General features: G+C 38.3%; 1 pseudogene; it reads right to left on the bottom strand.

The window, feature by feature from the left end:
* Nucleotides 1–4,353: 4,353 nt before the first annotated feature.
* LOC117076325 overlaps nucleotides 4,354–19,306 on the bottom strand; it is a 58,085-nt pseudogene continuing 43,132 nt past the window's right edge.

The raw sequence follows: 19,306 nt of genomic DNA, 5'->3' as shown, positions 1-19,306 counted from the left end.
CTGTTTCTTCTTTTTTTTCCATCCTGTTAACACCTGCCCTCCATAGGTAACTACTCTTTTTAGTTTCTGGTTTATACTTCCGGCATTTCTTTACAGAAATGAACAGATACATGTCTATGTTCTTCTACCCTGTTCTTACATGAAGGGTAGTCTACAATAATATGGGCACTTTACTTCCTTCATTTGATATCATATCACAGGAATCACTTGATATCCGTTCATAGAGATCTTCCTCATCCTTCTTTATAGGTGTAATACTACATTACATGGAGGTTTACTGAATCACTCTCCTATGTATGGACATTTAGGTTCTTTGTGTAATTAAAACAATATTCCTCTGATGTTTTGTAATTATATAAAACACTGCAGTGTGCAAATTCACTCATATATATTTCTGTGTAGTAAAAATATACTTTATTTTTAAATGCAATAGCTGCTAACAATATACACTGATTTTGATGTTCCAAGAAAATACATGTATTCAATAATAAGCTTTCATTTGCCTCTTCAAGAAATTCCAAAGAAAATGCTCCAGTTCTGTTCAACATTATGCTTTGAGGAGTTGAAATGTTTTCCATGATAAAAATATAATTTGTGCGGCCCACACCTTGATTATTTATAAAAGATGGAGTTTCTAAAAACCCATATATATCAACAATGAATACTCCCTTCTCTTTGAATTCAATGCTTAATTCAAATTGATGTAAGACATTGGTGAATCAATAAACTTGATGAAATGTGTCAAAATGTTCGTGGAAAAATAATTTCTATTTCCTCTCCATTTCAATTTGTAGATATTTTCTAAATGGGATTTTTAAGTGCACAGATATAAAAGCTATCTACATGTAACTCTGGAGATATTAAAAACACAACACACATAAAGCTAACATGCCTAAATCCTAGAACTGATTCACTTAGTGTAAGAATAAATGTCAGAAATCTCTTAATTATATATAGATTGCTTAAGGGTTTAAAGATAAATTTTGTAAGCCAGAATTACCAAGAAATAAAATCTTATTTGAATGTTACCACAAAAGTTAACACTCCTAGTAAAAGAAGACAATAGAATTGTGTAGAAAATTCACATCTACATCAAAAAAGAGAAGTTTTATCAACTAGAACAGTAGAGTGCTGTTCAACTGTTGAATACGAAAATTTCTCAGAATCCCTTGGAAAACAACGAGACTTTCCATTCAGACTCCAATCTCCTCATTTAAGTAAAACAAAACAAGGTGTTTAAATGAAGGGGAATGATTTGTTAGGTTTAAAAATAGAATCAGATGTTTTCCATTATGTTAATTCATACACTACATGAATTGCCTACCATAAAAACTTTTATGTCCCAAATTTCGGAAGATTTTAAGCTATAATCTTTCCATAAACATACACGGAGGTGAAAGCATGTTGTAGGATCACACTTTTTACTAGCATTCGTCCATTTGCCAGTTTTCATTGCATTTGACTGACTTCCCCGATAAAGTAATATCTGTCTTTCTACAGAGAAAAATAATTCTGCCTTCAACATAATCATAATAGACCTGCCTTCCTTGAACATCTAGATAAATGGCCAAGTGTAATCACTGGATAAATAAAAAACAATGAAGATAGTAAATAAAAATGAAAATACTTTGCATTTCAGAATGTGCTTTTCATCACTCTGTTTTGAAGAATGAAGCTCTTTCCTCTGGTAGCCCTCCACTCTGCACCACTTGGTCCACCATTCGCTGGAAAGAACAGATCTCACCTCTGCTGAATCTTTTTTATACATTCGACTATAAAGCAAGGTCCAGTATCACTGGAATGAATGCTAAGTTGCCACTATTTTGAGAGTAGGTGAAGAGTGATAATGCCTGCCTGTGTACTGTACAGATGGGACAGTGTCACTCACTAAAGCTACTGCAAAATAATTTCTCAATAGATAACTGCATAGTGCTTCTTCCTTGAACCAGATAAATCATCATCCAATCTTTTATTACAGAAGGATGGGTGCTCAAACTTTGATCGGCAATAAGGAGTTTTAAGAAAGGTAAGGCAAAGAAATCTCCCTTAGCCAAATAGATACAATACGGAGCTTTTTGTATCTTTCTATATTAAGCTAATTACTGATAGGTTCAAAAAATGAAGTATGCTTATAAAAAGCTGCTTCCATAAAGCCAGTGCTTTCTAAGTGTTAGCATGTCAAAGGGAGAAAACATTGTGATTTCAAAGTAATACACTTAAAATAAAAAAAAAAAACAACAAAAAACAGCCTAGGAGAAATAGTACTTCCTATATAAGTTAGGTATCAAAAATTATAAAAATGAGCTGGGCGCAGTGGCTCACGCCTGTAATTCCAGCACTTTGGGAGGCCGAGGCAGGCAGACAAGGTCAGGAGTTTGAGACCAGCCTGACCAACATGGTGAAACCCTGTCTCTACTAAAAATACAAAAATTAACCGGGCGTGGTGGCGCATAGTGTATTCCCAGCTACTCGGGAGGCTGAGGCAGGATATCGCTTGAACCCGGGCGGCAGAGGTTGCAGTGAGCTGAGATCGTGTCACGGCACTCCAGCCTGGGCAATAGAACGAGACTCCATCTCAAAAAAAAAAAGTAAAAATGTATTATAGTCACAACCACAGTCTTTGGAGGAGTAGTTAGAAAATTTAATTTTTTAATATAAAGAATAAATACATAGCAAAGTGTTAGCAAGTTCATCCTCCCTTGTTAGAGGAAAAATAATTTCTTATTTAGGACTTCAATTTAAAAGCAAAACAAAAAGCCCTTAAAAACAAAACAAAACACAAAGAGGCAGAGTGCTGTTCCTCAGCTTGGTTATAAACAAATTTCACTCAAGGAAGTGCAATAAGTAAGATCAGGCAAGATTGTAGTAAATACACATTTGCCATGACTATAATTTAGTCCAAAAAGAATGAACAATCCTCTACACAAGATAAATGGGGTGAGAGAGTTGGTAGTCTGTTGGTAATCTGTGTCTATATTAAATATGCTTTAGAAACAAAAATTTACGTGATATTTGGTTAAACCTTAGTCATTCCTTCGGTTAGTTTCTGTAAATGTTAATTTTTACATTACTAATCATTTTACTGCTATAGCTAAATCAACTACATATTAGTTTATGTAGTATTGCTCAAGAGATCTACAAATAATAGCAAGCTCTTTGATTACCTAAAAATGAGCTATGTAAACTAAAGGAAGAAAGCAATAATATTCCAAATGAATGGTACAGGGCACAATACGTATAACAAACATAAATTTAGAGAGAGTATAAGGTACGCATCAGTTTATCTTATAAGGACAAAATGCTTGAGGAAGGTCTTGAGAAAACACTCCCTCCAAACTTTTAGCATCTACATTGTGTCAGATGTTACAATTGGTATGAAGGATAAATGCTTTTAGGCGAAAGTAAAAACTTACCTACAAAGCAAAATAGCCAAGTCTACTGTAGTGACTTTTTGTAGAAGGCTTTCTTCTCTGGTGGCAATATTCTTTAGTGCATATCCAGGATAAACTAAATTGAAACAATATTTTTGATACAGTAGCAATCTTTTTATATACTTTTACTAAATTTTACAAAATTCTAAAAATTATGTAAATTTTTGGTACCATGCATTATGCACCAGTTTGGGGCTGCCTGATGAAGGCATGGCTACTATTTTAATATTAAACATTGCACCTGAAAAGTTCTGCCCTCTATATTAATGGGCACAATGCTGAGGCCTCCTAAGAGATGGCAAATTACCTCTATACAACTCTCTTGTATTGGTTCGAACCCCGAGAGTGCGCCAACAAACAACACAAGGTGGAGTGGAGCAACACACTCTTTTTAATGACCACCTGGGTGCAGAGGGGCTGAGGCCTAAAATGGCATCAGCACCAAATGAGGACGGGGCAGGGGTTTTGTAGTCTCCTGTAACAGGAAGTGTCTCAGTCTGATGTAACTGCTACGTGGTACCCTGATGGCCTCTCTCTCGGTCTTCAGCGAGTACGTGTCTTCCAGCCAGCTCTCTTCCTGCTTCTGCTGTGTTGCTGACACACACGCTGCTGGCACAAGTGGCCTTGTGCCTTGGGATGGGCCTGAGGAAGGAGGAGCTATTCATTTCCTTAAGCTTTCATGCCCCAGGGAGAATCTTTCAATTTAAAGTGAAAAGTTTGTGATGTAGCCTCCAAATTTGAGAAGAGGGGGACATGGGTACGAGGGGCAGGCAGGGTAAAAGGATTTTAAAATAATACGGCTTTGGAGTGTATACTTTAGGATAACTACTATACCTTGCTTGTCTATCCTTGACCGTAACCTTGAATAACTGCATGTTCTTGCAAAATGCAATTTCTACTCTGTAGAAAAAGGAGCAGTCTGTTAGGAAAAGCATATTAAGGCAAGACATAAAGACATATCGATCATAAATGTGATTTTACTTGTTGAGTTTTTGGATACATCACTATAGGCTTTTTCAACCTTCTTACCATGGGGACAGGTGTTGGGTAAACTCATCCCTTCTATATGCATTAGCTAGGTAGCTCCATATGCCAGTCATTCTTTTTGGAATATCAAAGCTGTGATATTTTTTGGCCACCACCTTGACAGTATGCAGTTTGGGCAGCAGGTCAGCTAATGTCATTTCATTGCGAGCCACAAATTTACATTGAGAAAACTTAATGACCTCCATGTTATTTTTATCAATTTCATCAGAAAGGAGAGGATTCAGATATTCGTTCAGGTTCTGCAGGGTTTTCAAGAGACTCTTCACCAGTGCTTCATTAGCCTCTGGCATTGAATTCTTGATCCATGCATGCAGAGTTTGGCAAAGACGTCCATTCCAGCAATATTTGATTCTGTGTGTTTTGGTGAAAGCTCTAAGTACTTGGGCGGGCGTAAGACATATTCAAGAAATTCCTCAATCTTATTTTCATCTGTTTTGACTTCATTGTTGAAAGTTATAAATGGTGGGTGGGTCCCAAGGGGCAAGTTTTGCAGATCTGCAGGCTTCCTTTTCAAGTCAACAATTCTAACACTAAATACAACTCCTTTGAGCCAAAGAGTCATGAAGAGCCTCTGGGAAAGGGGGCAGTTTCCTGTCATTTCACCATCACTGCCAGCCTTGACGAAGAGCTCCGTGAGGAGCTCTGTCCTCCTCCTTCAGCCTGTTCAGTGAGGCCCATTCAGCAACATCGACAAGGCCATGGCCTACTCCGCTGGGCTCCTGGAACGGCGGTGGCTGCCTCTGTTCCGGGGCAGCTCTGGTTGCTGGGTCCCGCCATGCTGCTCACTGGATGGTCCTCATATATGTTTCTGAATTGTGGGAGGTGTGGCATCAGGATAGATTCCTAGAAGTCTGATTCCCACGTTGAAAGGTAACATTTGGGCCGGGCGCGGTGGCTCAAGCCTGTAATCCCAGCACTTTGGGAGGCCGAGACGGGCGGATCACGAGGTCAGGAGATCGAGACCATGCTGGCTAATACGGTGAAACCCTGTCTCTACTAAAAAATACAAAAAACTAGCCGGGCGAGGTGGCGGGCGCCTGTAGTCCCAGCTACTCGGGAGGCTGAGACAGGAGAATGGCGTGAACCCGGGAGGCGGAGCTTGCAGTGAGCTGAGATCTGGCCACTGCACTCCAGCCTGGGCGGCAGAGCAAGACTCTGTCTCAAAAAAAAAAAAAAAAAAAAGAAAGGTAACATTTGCTTCCTTGCAGGCTCTCCAACAAGAGTGTGCTGTCACATTTTAAAATTTATACCAATCTGATAGATGAGAACTGGTATCTCAGTGTTGCCCTGATATGCATGTCTCTAATGATAAGTGGCTTTGAACATGTGTTTGTCTATTTGAGGACTAGTTTTATATCTTTGCTTGGAAAATCATTTATTCATGTATTTTTCCAAAAATATTATTTTCAACAGAACAGACCAGCAAGGAAAGCAGATGAAACTCAAGAAGAATTGTTTTGAATACATTTAACATTGACCAGTTCAAAGATGAAGGACATTTCACTCTGAAAACAAGTCAACATATAGGGTAAGTCCACATTAAATTTTTAGATTATAAGTAATTGTATGCATACAGTGATATAATGATTGTATCATCCTCAGAGTCAGATAAGTGAAGTTCCTGTTTTGGGTTTCACATTTTACAAGGCGCAGAGGTGGCCCTCCTCCTGCCATGTCCCTCTCTGTAGAGTAAGGATTCCATGGGCCAAGAAGAGAAGTCACTCAGAACTGGTAAACCCTTCTAGACTCACACCTGGTATGTGAGGCCTTGCAGTTCTCTGCCCAAATGGTCCTGAGTTGGCTTCCAGTGCCTGGGTGAGCCTGTTTCTTGAATCCATCCCCTCAAAGATAGATGATGATAGGCCCCATGGGTAGCAAAAGAATGGCTGTTTGAAGGGAATGGGGTGGAGTGAGCTTAGATTGGCTGTAGTGTGCACCCAAGTACCTATAAAGCCCCTTTGTTACGTGGGGTGGAGCCTGGATTGGGAAGAGGATGGAAGGTGGCTGTGAGCTGGGCTCTCAGACTTGTATCCATTCCCAGACTTGTAAATGTTAGTGGCAGTCCTATATATTGAAGTAATCTTTTAAAAGTGCATGCTTAAAAAGAATTCTTTGTTCACATAGCTGAGAACATTGATGATATAGGGACATCTCCAAGTCCTGAGGTATGAAATGTGTAAGACCAAATAGAAATCATTTGAAAAAGTTGGAGGGCAAGTAGTGCCCCATCTAGAGCAAGTTTTAGTTAGAGCAAGAACTTGAGGAGAATGTTGAGAGAAAAGGATGAGGATAAAGATTTTGTGGATGACCGACCTTGTGTTCCAGAGGGCACAATGAAGGAGTTTCAAGTGAGGAAAGGGCATAGGATATGGGGTAAAATAGGGCATCTATGAAGTCAAAAGGTGAGTTAAATGTAAGGAATGAATGATTAATTTGGAGTGCTGGGCTTTCTATGGCAATTTTAATAGCTTTATTGAGATATAATTCACACACAACATTTACTAAAATATATAGTTCAATGGTTTGTAATAAAGCATATTCACAGAGTTGTGTAAGCTCTAACATAATCTAATTTTAAAATGTTTTCATTGCCCCAAAAAGAAACCAGTACCCATTAGCAGTCATTCCATATCCTGCTACCTTCTAGCCTCGGCAAGCACTAAGCTACTTTCTATCTCTGTAGATTTGCCTATTTTGGAAAATATATAAATGGAATAATAAAATATGTGTTTTTTTGTGACTGGCTTCTATTGCTTAGCATGTTTTCAAGGCTCATCTATGTTGTAGCATATGTTGGGTTTTATTATTGCTATTTGTGATTGCTGAATAATATTCTGTAGTATGGATATACCACATTTTGTTCATCCATTCATAAACTCATGGGCATTCAGATGGTTTTCACTTTTTGGCTATTATGAATAATGCTGCAATGAACATTTATGTATACATTTTAATGAGGACATCTGTTTTCATTTCTCTTGGGTACATGCCTAGTGGTGGAATTGATTGACTGTGTGGTAAATGTTATATAAATGTGCAAAATATAGACTGGGCATATTGACCCTGTATCAGTCAATTTTCACACTGCTATAAAGAACTCCCTGAGACTGGGTAATTTATAATCAAAAGAAGTTTAATTGACTCACACTTCTGCATAGCTGGGAAGGCCTCAGGAAACTTACAATCATGGCAGGAGGCAAATGGGAAGCAAGACACGCCTTACATGGTGGCAGGAAAGAGAGTGAGTGCAGGGGAAACTGCCACTTTTAAAATAATCAGATCTCTTGAGAATTTTCACATTATTGCAAGAACATTATCGGGGAAACTGTCTCTACGATCCAATCACCTCCCTTCCAGGCCCTCCCCGATAGGTGGGATTAAAATTCAAGATGAGATTTGGATGGGGACACAGAACCAAACCATATCATCTGCCCCTGCTGCCTCCCAAATCTCATGTCCTTTTTACATTTCAAAACCAATCATGCCTTCCGAAAAGTCCCCCAAAGTCTTAATTCATTCTAACATTAACTCAAAAGTCCAAGTCCAAGGTCTCATCTGAGACAAGGCAGTCCCTTATGCCTATGAGCCTGTAAAATCAAAAGCAAGTTACTTACTTCCAAGATACAGTGGGGGTACAGGCATTGGGTAAATTTTCCACTTGAAATGGAAGAAATTGGTCAAAACAAAGGGGCCACAGGCCCCATGCAATTCTGAAACCTGGCTGGGCAGTCATTAAATTTCCTTTGACTCCATGTCTCACATACAGGGCACACCGATGTAAGAGGTGGGTTCCCACAGCTTTGGGAAGCTCCACCCCCGTGGCTTTGCGGAGTACTGCCCCACTCCTGGCTGTTTTTATGGGCTGGCATTGAGTGTTGGCGGCTTTTCCAGGCACACAGTGCAAGCTGTCAGTGGATCTACCTTTCTGGGTTCTGGAGGACAGTGGCCTTCTTCTCACAGTTCTGCTGTGCAGTGCCCCATTGGGGACTCCATGTGGGAGCTCCAACCCCACATTTCCCTTTCACACTGTCCTAGCAGAGGTTCTGCATGAGGACACTACTTCTGCAGCAGACTTTTGCCTGAACATCCAGGCATTTCGATACATCCTCCGAAATCTAGGTGGAGGTTCCCAAATCTCAACTCTTGTCTTCTACACATGTGCAGACCCAATACCACATAGAAGCCACCCAGGCTTGGGGCTTACACCCTCTAAAGCAATGCCCCAAGCTGTACCTTGGCCCCTTTCAGCCACAGCTGCAGCAGGTGGGATGCTGGGTGCCATGTCCCAGGGCTGCACAGAGCAGTGGGTCCCTGGGCCCAGTCCAGGAAACCATTTTTCTCTCCTAGGCCTCTGGGCCTGTGATGGGAGGGGCTGCTGCAAAGGTCTCTTACATGAGCTGCAGACACTTGCACAAGTTTCTGCAGCCCGCTTGAATTCCTCCCCAGAAAATTGGTTTTTCTTTTCTATCACATGGTCAGTTTGCAGATTTTCCATTTACACTCTGCTTCTCTTTTAAACATATATTCCAATTTCAAACCATCTTTTTGTGAGCATAACTGTACACTTTCAGGAAAAATCATGTCACATCTTGAGTGCTCTGCTGCTTAGAAATTTCTTCTGCCAGATACCCTAAATCATCACACTCAATTTCAAAATTCCATAGATCTCTAGGGCATGGGCAAAATGCTACCAATCTCTTTGCTAAAGCATAGCAAGAGTCACCTTTACTCCAGTTTCCAACAAGTTCCTCATCTTCATCTAAGACCCTCAGCCTGGACTTCATTGTCCATATCACTATTAGCATTTTGGTCAAAGCCATTCAACAAGTCTCCAGGAAGTTCCAAACTTTCCCATACCTTCCTGTCTTCTCCTGATCTCTCCAGACTGTTCCAACCTCTGCCCATTACTCAGTTCCAAAGACACTTTCCCTTTATTAGGTTATCTTTGTAGCAGTGCCCCACTCCTGGTACCAATTTCTGTGTTAGTCCATTTTCACACTGCTATAGAGACCTCCCTGAGACTGGGTAATTTATAAACAAAAGAGGTTAAATTGACTTACAGTTTTGCATGACTGGGGAGGCCTCAGGAGACTTACAGTCATGGCAGAAGGTGAATGGGAAGCAAGGCACATCTTACATGGTGGCAGAAAAGAGAGTGAGTGCAGGGAAACTGCCACTTTTAAAACTGTCAGATCTTGTGAGTGAGAACTCCTTCAGTATCACAAGAACAGCATGGGGGAAAACCACCTCCATGATCAATTCACCTCCCACCAGATCCCTCCCTTGACATGTGGGGATTGTAATTCAAGATGAGATTTGGGTGGGGATATGGAGCCAAATCATATCAGAACTTACATTGTTTAAATCTTCTTAACAGGTACCCATTAGGTCAAAAGCCCTTTAGTGCCAAAGTAAAATCTGTATACATCCAATTGTTTTAAATATAACCCATGTCAGCAGACTTAGCCATTTAGAGACTGCCTGCTTTGCATGCTTTGTAAAACTGTACCTAATATCTGTTAGCTATAGGTGAGATAAACCCTGTGGCTATAAAGGACTCCAAGTTTTTGCTGCCCTGCAGAGTTCTCTGATCCAGCAGTTCCCTTCAGTCCTGTGCAATGACATTAGTTAGACCCAAATCTTCTTCATCTCCTTCTTCCCTAGAGAGCTTCCCTCACCCTTCTCTTCTGGGTGGTAGCCTGCAGGCCTTTGCTTTTGAAAAGCTTCATACCATGCAAGGCTTCGCTCACATGCAAACCTGTCAAAAGCACCACCTAAATAAAGCTTGTGTGTGCTACTACTACTGTGGTTGTATTTTTATCATTGATCAGCACTGAAATGATTAAGCCAGGAATTTGCTCTTTGGTTAACATTTTGAGGAACTGTGAAATTATTTTCTAAAATGCATGAACCATTTTGCAATCCCACCAGTATTGTATGAGGGTTTCATTTTCTCCACATATTTGCTAACACTTATTATTGTATTTCTGATTGTAGCCATCATACTGGGTATAAAATGGTATCTTATTGTAGTATTGATGTGTATTTCTTTAATATTTAATGATGTTCAGCATCTTTTAGTGTCTTTACTGGCCATTTGTTTATCTTCTTTGGAAAAATGTCTATTCAAATATTTTGTTTATTTTAATATTGGGTTATATATGTTTTTATTACTGAATTGTAAAGGTTCTTTGTATATTCTGGCTACGTATACCTTATCAGATATATGCTTTGCAAATGTTTTCCCCCATTCTGTACTTTGTCTTTTTACTTTCTTGATGGTGTCCTTCGGAGCACAAAAGTTTTCAATTTTTATAACGTCCAATTTATTTTTTTTTTCCTTTTATTTCTTTTTATTTTGATGTCTTATCTCAGAAGCCATTTCCTACCCCATCTTCATGATGATTTACTCCCATTTTTTCTTCTGGTAGATGTATTTCATATGCTTGGGTGTGATTTACTTTTTGTTGATTTTGTGATGTAGTGTGAGACAGAGATCCAAATTCATTATTTATGTAGATTTGTCCAAGTATCACTTGTTGGAAAGACTATTCTTTCTTCAGTGAATTGTCCAGGCAACTCTGTTGAGAATCAATTGCCCATAAATGGGAAAGCTTATTTCTTGCTCTCAATTTTATCCATTGTTTTATATGTACATTCTTGTGTCATTACCACCCTGTTCTGATTACTGTATTTTTATAGTAAATTTTGAACTCAGGAAGTACGAATCCTCCAACATCATTCTTCTTTGGCTTTTCTGATTCCCATTTAATTTCATGTGAATTTTGGGATTAGCATGTCTATGTCTGCAAAGAAAAGGCAACTGGAATTTTGATAGCAATTGCTTTGAATCTGTAGATGAATTTGACAACTGTACTAGGTCATATTCACAGGGGCCAGGGTTTAGGACTTTAACATGACTTTTGAGAAGACACAATTCAACTCATAACAAGGAATATTGTCATATCAATATTATTCTATGGATATGTGATGTTTTTCCATTTATTTAGACATTCTTTTATTTCTTTCACCAATGTTTTGTATTTTCAGTGTACAAGTCTTGTACTGTTTTTGTTAAATTTATTCCAAAGTATTTTATTCTTTTTGATGCTACTATAAATTATATTTTTAATTTAATTTTCAGATTGTCCATTGCTAATATATAGAAATACAATTTATTATTGTATATTTATCTTATATTTTGCTATATTATTATACTCATTTATAAGTTATAACAATTTTTTTCTATGGATTCCTTAGGATTTTCTGTATGAAAGGTCATATCACTTGCAAATGGAGATAGATTTACTATTTTCTTTTTTCTTTTTAGTAGAGACAGGGGTTCACCATGTTGGCCAGGCTGGTCTTGAACTCCTGACCTCAGGTGATCCACCCGCCTCGGCCTCCCAAACTTCTGGGATTACAGGCGTGAGCCACCGATCACACTTTTCTTTTTCTTGCCTAAATTTCCTGGCTAGAATCTCAAATATAATGTTGAATGAAGTGGCAAAAGTGGACATCCTTGCTTCTTTCTTATTTTTGGAGGAAGGCATTCAATCCTCTATTGTTAAGTATGATGTTAGCTGTGGGGTTTTTGGTAGATTTTTTTTTTTTTTTTACCAGATTGAAGATAGTTACTTGGTATTAATTCTTTAAATGTTCTGGATAATTAATCTGGAGGTGGGCATTTCTTTATAGAAAGCTTCAAGATTATTAACACAATCTCTTTACTTGTCATAAATCTACTCTAATTACATATTTCTTCTTGTGTCTGTTCCTGTATTTTGTGTCTCTCCAGGATGTGGTCCATTTTGTCTGTTATCTAATTAATTTTTTGAAAAACATTTATTTCTAGGATTCCCTTATAATCCTTTATATTCTTTAATGGGTTAGATATATTCCTTCTTTCATTCCTGGTTTTTGAAATTTGAATCTTCTTTTTCTTGGTCAGCCTAAGCTAAAGATTTGTCTATTTTGCTGCTCTTGTCAATGAACCAGCTTTTGGCTTCATTGATGTTCTTGATTTTTCATCTCTGCTCTATTGCATTTATTTCAGCTCTAAGTTTTGTCTTCTTTCTGCTTGCTTTGAATTTATTTGCTTTTCTTTTTTAGTGTTATAATGTGGAAAGTGAGATTACTGATTTAAGATCTTTCCTTCTTTTTGATATTGGCGTTAGCATCTATATATTTACCTTCAATAACTGATGCTGCATCTCAAAAGTTTTGGCATTTTCTGTTTCATTTTCATTTGCTTCAGAATATTTTCTAATTTCTCTTGTGATTTCTTCTTTGATCTACTGGTTATTTAAAAGTGTGTTTTTGATTTTCAAAACTGTGAATTTTCCCAAAACCTTACGTTGTTGATTTCTAACTTAATTGATTTAGGTCAGTGAACACATTGTATTATTTCAATATATTGAGGCTTGTGTTATGGACTAGCGTGTAATCTATTTTGAAGAATGTTTTACATGATTTTGAGGAAAAGTGTATGCTGCTTCTGTTGGGTAAAATGTTGTATATATCTGTTCAGTTTAGTTGTTTTATGGTGTTGTTCAGGTCTTTTGTTACTTTGTTGATCATTGGCCTGTGTGTTTTATCCATTGCTGAAAGTAAGGTATTGAAGTCCCCAGCTATTATTGTTGAATTTTCTATTTCTCCCTTCAGTTCTGTATATTTTACCTCATATATTTTGGGGCACTGTTATTAGGTACATACATATATTGTAATTGTTATTTCTTCCTGATGACTTGATCCTCTTATCATTATAAGATGTCATTAGTTTCTTTTAACAATTTTTGTCTTAAAGTCTATTTTGCCTGATCTTATTCTAAAAGCCCATCTTTTTGTTACTCCTTGTGTGATAGCGTGGTAATACTTTCCATCTTTTCCCATTCAACTTATTTGGGTCTTTGAATCTAAAGTATGTCTCTAGATCATGGGTTGTAATTTTAAATTTTTATTTATTTTATTTTCTTTAATCTTTCCTTCAATTAGAATATTTAATCCATTTATATTTAATAAAATTACTGGTATACTATATTTCTTTCGTTTTGTTATTTGTTTTCTGTGTCTTGTATCTTTTTTATTTCTCTACTCCTTGATTACTGTCATCTTTTGTATTGAATAGATACTTTTAGGGTAATGTTTTTAATATCACTTTAATTTCTTTGTTGCTTATTTTACTATAGTTTTTGTTATTCTCTTAGAAGTTGGAGATTACAATTAGTATTTCAATGTAAAATAATTTAATTCAGATTAATAGTGTGTTAATTTCAGTAGGATACCAAGTATGATTTAGTGGTCAGCCAATGATCAGTAGAAGATTTTAATTTTTGTGGGTACATGGTAGGTGTATATATTTATGGGGTACATGAGATGTTTTGAAACAGGAATGCAATGTGAAATAATCACATCATGGAGACTGGGGTATCCATCCACTCAAGCATTTATCCTTTGAGTTACAAACCAATTATACTCTTTAAGTTATTTCAAATGTACAATTAGCTTATTATTGACTATAGTCACCCTGTTGTGCTATCAAATAGTAGGTCTTATTCATTCTAACTTTGTTTGAACCCATTAACCATCCTGCCCTCTCCTGGAGCTCCCCTTTATACATCCCAGTCTCTGGTAACCATTCTTCACTCTCTGTGTCCACGAGTTCAGTTGTTTTGACTTTTAGATCCCACAAATAAGTGAGAACATGCGATGTTTGTCTTTCTGTGCCAGGCTTATTTTACTTATAATGATCTGTTACATCCATATTATTGCAAATGACTGAATCTCATTCTTTTTTATGGCTGAATAGTACTCCATGATGTGTATGTACCACATTTTCTTTACCCATTCATCTGTTTATGGACACTTAAGTTGCTCCCCAGTCTTTGGTATTGTGAACAGTGCTGCAACAAACATGAGTGTGCAGATATGTCTTTGATACACTGGTATCCCCCCCCTTTTTTTTTTTGCGTATATACCCAGTAGTGGGATTGTTGGATCATATGGTAGCTCTATTTTTAGTTTCTTTGAGGAATCTCTAAGCTGTTCTCCGTAGTGGTTGTATTAATTTACATTCCCACTGACAGTGTACAAGAGTCCCCGTTTCTCCACATCCCCTCCAGCATTTGTTATTGCCTGTCTTCTGGGTATAAGCCATTTTAATTGAGGTGGCTGAGATGATACTCATTGTAGTTTGGATTTGCATTTCTCTGATGATCAGTGATATTGAGCACCTTTTTATATGCCTGTTTGCCATTTGTATGTCTTCTTTTGAGAAATGTCTATTCAAATCTTTTGTCCATTTTTTGACTGGATTATTAGATGTTTTTCTATAGAGTTGTTTGAGCTCCTTGTATATTCTGGTTATTAATCCTTGTTAAATAGGTAGTTTGCAAATATATTTTCCCATTCTGTGGGTTGTTTCTTCACTTTGTTCATTATATCTTTTGTTTTGCAGAAGCTTTTTAACTTGATGTGAAACATTTTGCTTTCGTTGCCTGTGCTTGTGGGGTATTGCTTAATAAATTTTTGCCTGGACCAATGACTTGGAGATTATCCCCAATGTTTTCTTGTAGCAGTTTCATGGTTTGAAGTCTTAGATTTAGATCTTTAACCCCTTTTGATTTGATCGTTGTATAGTCTGGCTAAAGATTTGTCAATTTTGCTTAATATTTGAAAAAAAAAACCTTTTTGTTTCATTGATGTTTGTATTGATTTTTATTTCATTCATGATTTGATCTTTATTAATTTTTTCTTCTACTAATTTTGGGTTCAGTTTACTCTTGCTTTTCTACTTCTTTAAGATGCATGATAGATTGTTTATTTGAAGGTTTTCCTCTATATTGATGTAGCACTTATGCTAAACTTCCCTATTAGTACTGCTTTTGCTGTTTAGGTTTTGGTATATTGTGTTTCTTTCATCATTTGTTTCAAAAAAATTTTCAGATTTCTTCTTAATTTCTTTGCTGACCACTGGTCATTCAGGAGCCTATTGTTTAATTTTCATGTATTTGGATAGTTTCCAAAATTCCTCTTGTTTTTAATTTCTAGTTTTATTTTATTGTGACCAAATAAGATGATTAATATTATTTAAAATTTTTTGAGTGCTGTAAGAGAGTTGTTTTGTGACTTAACATATGGTCTATCCTTGAGATTGATCTATATGCTAATGAAAAGAAGGTGTATTCTGCAGCTCTTGAGTTAAATTTTCTGTAAATATCTATTAGACCAATTTAGTCTACAGTGTAGATTAAGTCTGATGTTTCTTTGTTGGGTTTCTTTCTGGAAGATCTGTTCAATGCTGAAAGTGAGGTGTTGAAAGCTCCCGCTATATTGCATTGGGGCCTATGTGTCTCCACCATGATTGTAAGTTTCCTGAGGCCTCCCCAGCCATGAGAACTGTGAGAAAATGAAACCTCTTTCCTTTATAAATTACCCAGTCTTGGGCAGTTCTTTATAACAGTATGAAAATGGACTAATAAACCATTGTATGTTTTTTGGTTTGACATTACCATAAGGTTTGCAAATACTAGTTTATAACCCATTATTTTAACATGTTAACAACACTGTTTACATAAACAAATAAACATGCAAAAGGAAAACTAATAAAAACTCTGCATCTTATATTCATCCTCCCATCTTTTTTATTGTTTCTATTTATATCTTATATTACCGACTATGTCTTAAAAATTTGTTGTAGTTATTTTTGATTGGCCCATTGTTACGTCTTTCTACTTAGTATGAGCATAGCGTACACACCACAGTTACAGTGTTGTAATATTTTGTGTTTTTCTGTGTACTTACTATCACCAGTGAGTTTTATACCTTCGGGTGATTACTAATTGCTCATTAATACCCTTTTGTTTCTTTCTTTTTTTTTTTTTTTTTTTGAGGCGGAGTCTCGCTCTGTCACCCGGGCTGGAGTGCAGTGGCCGGATCTCGGCTCACTGCAAGCTCCGCTTCCCGGGTTTACGCCATTCTCCTGCCTCAGCCTCCCGAGTAGCTGGGACTACAGGCGCCCGCCACCTCGCCCGGCTAGTTTTTTTTTTTTGTATTTTTAGTAGAGACGGGGTTTCACCGTGTTAGCCAGGATGGTCTCGATCTCCTGACCTTGTGATCTGCCCGTCTCGGCCTCCCTAAGTGCTGGGATTACAGGTTTGAGCCACCGCGCCCGGCCTCCCTTTTGTTTCTTATTGAAGTACTTAGAAACATTTATTCTAGGACAAGATCTCTTAAATCAGCTTGTGGTTAATGCTGCCTGGCCTGGGACTCACCCATCAGAGTAGTGGGCTCCCCTCTAGTCAAAGACAGGTCCGGAAATGCCATCTAAGGGTCGAGTATTGGCACTGAGGACTCCAAGAGCCCGCTTGGCGATCTACCCCACTGTGGCCATGCTGGTACCTAAAATGCAAGACTAAGTCCCCTTTACTAGTCCCTCTGCTTTTCTCAAGCAGAAGGAGTTTTACCCCATAGCCATCATAGCTGGTAATGTGCCAAGTCTCACCTGATGCCAGCAGGTCTCAGAGGCTCACCCAAGACTCTCGATGTAATACCTGGGTAACACTGCTGGTTATTCAGGGCCCAAGGGCCCTTCTGTTAGCAGATGATGAATGCTGCCATAACTGAGTCTTTTCTTTCAAGGCATTTGGTTCCCTCTGGCCCAGGATGTGTCTAGAAATGTCATCTGGGGGCTAGGATCTAGAACAGGGACCTTACAACTCTGACCAGTGCCCTATCCTGCTGCGGCTGAGCTGGTATCCAAGAAGCAAGACCAAGTCCTCCCCACTCTTCCCTCTTCTCTCCTCAACTGAAAGGAAGTGTCTCTTTTGAGTTGTGAACTGTGCAGCCTGGGGTTAGGGGAGGGGTGATGCCAGCAGTTCCTTGCCTACCCCAGCTGGTGTCTCCTTGCCCCCTAGCAGGCCACTGCCTCTGTGCCTAGTTCAGCACTAGGACTCGCCTAACAGTTGCCGTTGTTACGGCCTGGACTTCCTTTCAAGTTTGCTTGGAGACAGAACGCTGTAGCCTTCGGTGGCGAGGTTTGTGGGAACTCATGTTCTGTCTGCTGGGCCAGGCGATTTTGCTCTGGGTAGGACTGATTTACATTCTCCCTTTGTGGGTGGGTGTCAGCTGAGTTTGGTCCGATTTTCCCTTCTTCTGTAACAGGACAGCTCTGAGTTCAGTGCCTCACAATTGCTATATTCACCTCCCCCAGCACCCCGAGATGCTCTCAGCAGCAAGCTGCCATGGCCAGGGGTTGGGGAGGAGTGTGGTCGGTGATTCAGGACTGTCTTTTCTATCTCTTCTGTGCCTCTTTCAGCAGTAGGAAGTTAAAGCCAGGTACTATGAGTGCTCACCTAATTTTTGATTCTTATGATGGTGGTTTTTTGTTTGTTATTTTGTTGTTGTTTTCTTTTTTTGTTTTTTGTTTTCTGTGTAGATTGTTGTTAAATTGGTGTCCTTGTGGAAGGAACAATTGGTGGAACCTTCTTTTCCACCATCTTGCTGCACCTCCAAGCACATTTCAGTAAGTTTTAAAGACAATTTTAGCCCCCAGTTTCTGTCTTCTCAAGACCCCAAGTTCAGGCAGGGGTGATGACAGGCTTTTCCTGTCCCAGGTCTTTCTGAGCATATATACAACCTTGCACATGCAATCATCCTTTTAGATCCCCAGGAATATATTGAAGTTTTTAAAACTTCCTTATGCTTATCTTGTTTTCCAGGAGCTGCTTTTAAATTATGGCCAGGGTTTTGTTTGCACCAACTGACTTCACAGCTCAAGGCAGCTGCAATGTTGTCAGTAAATTGTTATTGTTTTGGCAATGCTCCGGGAGTAGGGCTTTTTAGAATTTCAGCTGAGCTGGACTCTGAGTTAAGTCAAATAGCCACAACACCCCAGGAATGGAGATTTTGTGAGTAGCTGGAAGTTGAGACAAGTATTGACTATGCTGTGGAAATGCTGCTTTTAATGGAGTACCAAACAGGATCAATCTTGTCTGTTAGCTATGAGATTGCTTGTTTTTCATCAGGCTATCAGGCCACTGAGCTTGGGAAGGAGGAGTGATGGAAATAGCCACATGTCAAAACATCAAAGACCCCACTGTCTTACCAAGGTTCAGTAGTTTTTCTTGCATATATGTTTTTTTTTAAGTGTGTTCTGTGGCTTTGTTTAATTTTAAGGTTCCAAAAATGGTTAATTTTAGTTTTCTCAACATTTTTATTGTTTTGCAAGAGACTAGTCCACCACCGAGGTCTTCACTCCCTCATTCCAGAAGTTGATTCTTTCTATAGCAATTAATATAAGCAGACAAAAATGACGTTATGTAATTACTCCTAATAATTCCAAGGCAAAATAAATAAATAAGTCAACAAACAAATAAAATGGTTGAGAGGCTCCAAGTGTCAAGTGTCATGGGGATGAGAAGAACTTTCCCAGAGCCAGAAACAATTCTAAGACCTTCCTCTGACCACAGCTGATGAAGACATGGAGGCTTGCAGATAGAATTATCTCTAAGATAAAGGAAGGGTGGTAGTTATTTACATGGTTTAAGCATCCATGGATGGGGGGATTTCTAGATCAATCTACCAACCCCACCTTAAACTTTAATGCCTTTTGATTTGGAGTGGTAGTGGGATGAAAGAGATAGATGCCTGCAAATGTTTTATTTAGTATCATCCTATTCCACTGTTTAATGTATTATGATGCTCTAGAACTTTGGCAGAAAATTACTAACTGGTGGAAATTGGTGTTCCAGATTGATTGGTAGATGCCTCCTCCTCTTCCTCTGTTTTATCTCCAGTCATATTAAATGTGAACAAAGCTAGTATAAGCA

The sequence above is a fragment of the Trachypithecus francoisi genome, unplaced genomic scaffold, assembly GCF_009764315.1.
Source record: "Trachypithecus francoisi isolate TF-2019V2 unplaced genomic scaffold, Tfra_2.0 Lachesis_group5, whole genome shotgun sequence".
Classification (NCBI taxonomy): domain Eukaryota; kingdom Metazoa; phylum Chordata; class Mammalia; order Primates; family Cercopithecidae; genus Trachypithecus; species Trachypithecus francoisi.
The sequence above is the reverse complement of the archived record's forward strand: the minus strand, read 5'-3'. Positions and strand labels throughout refer to the sequence as shown.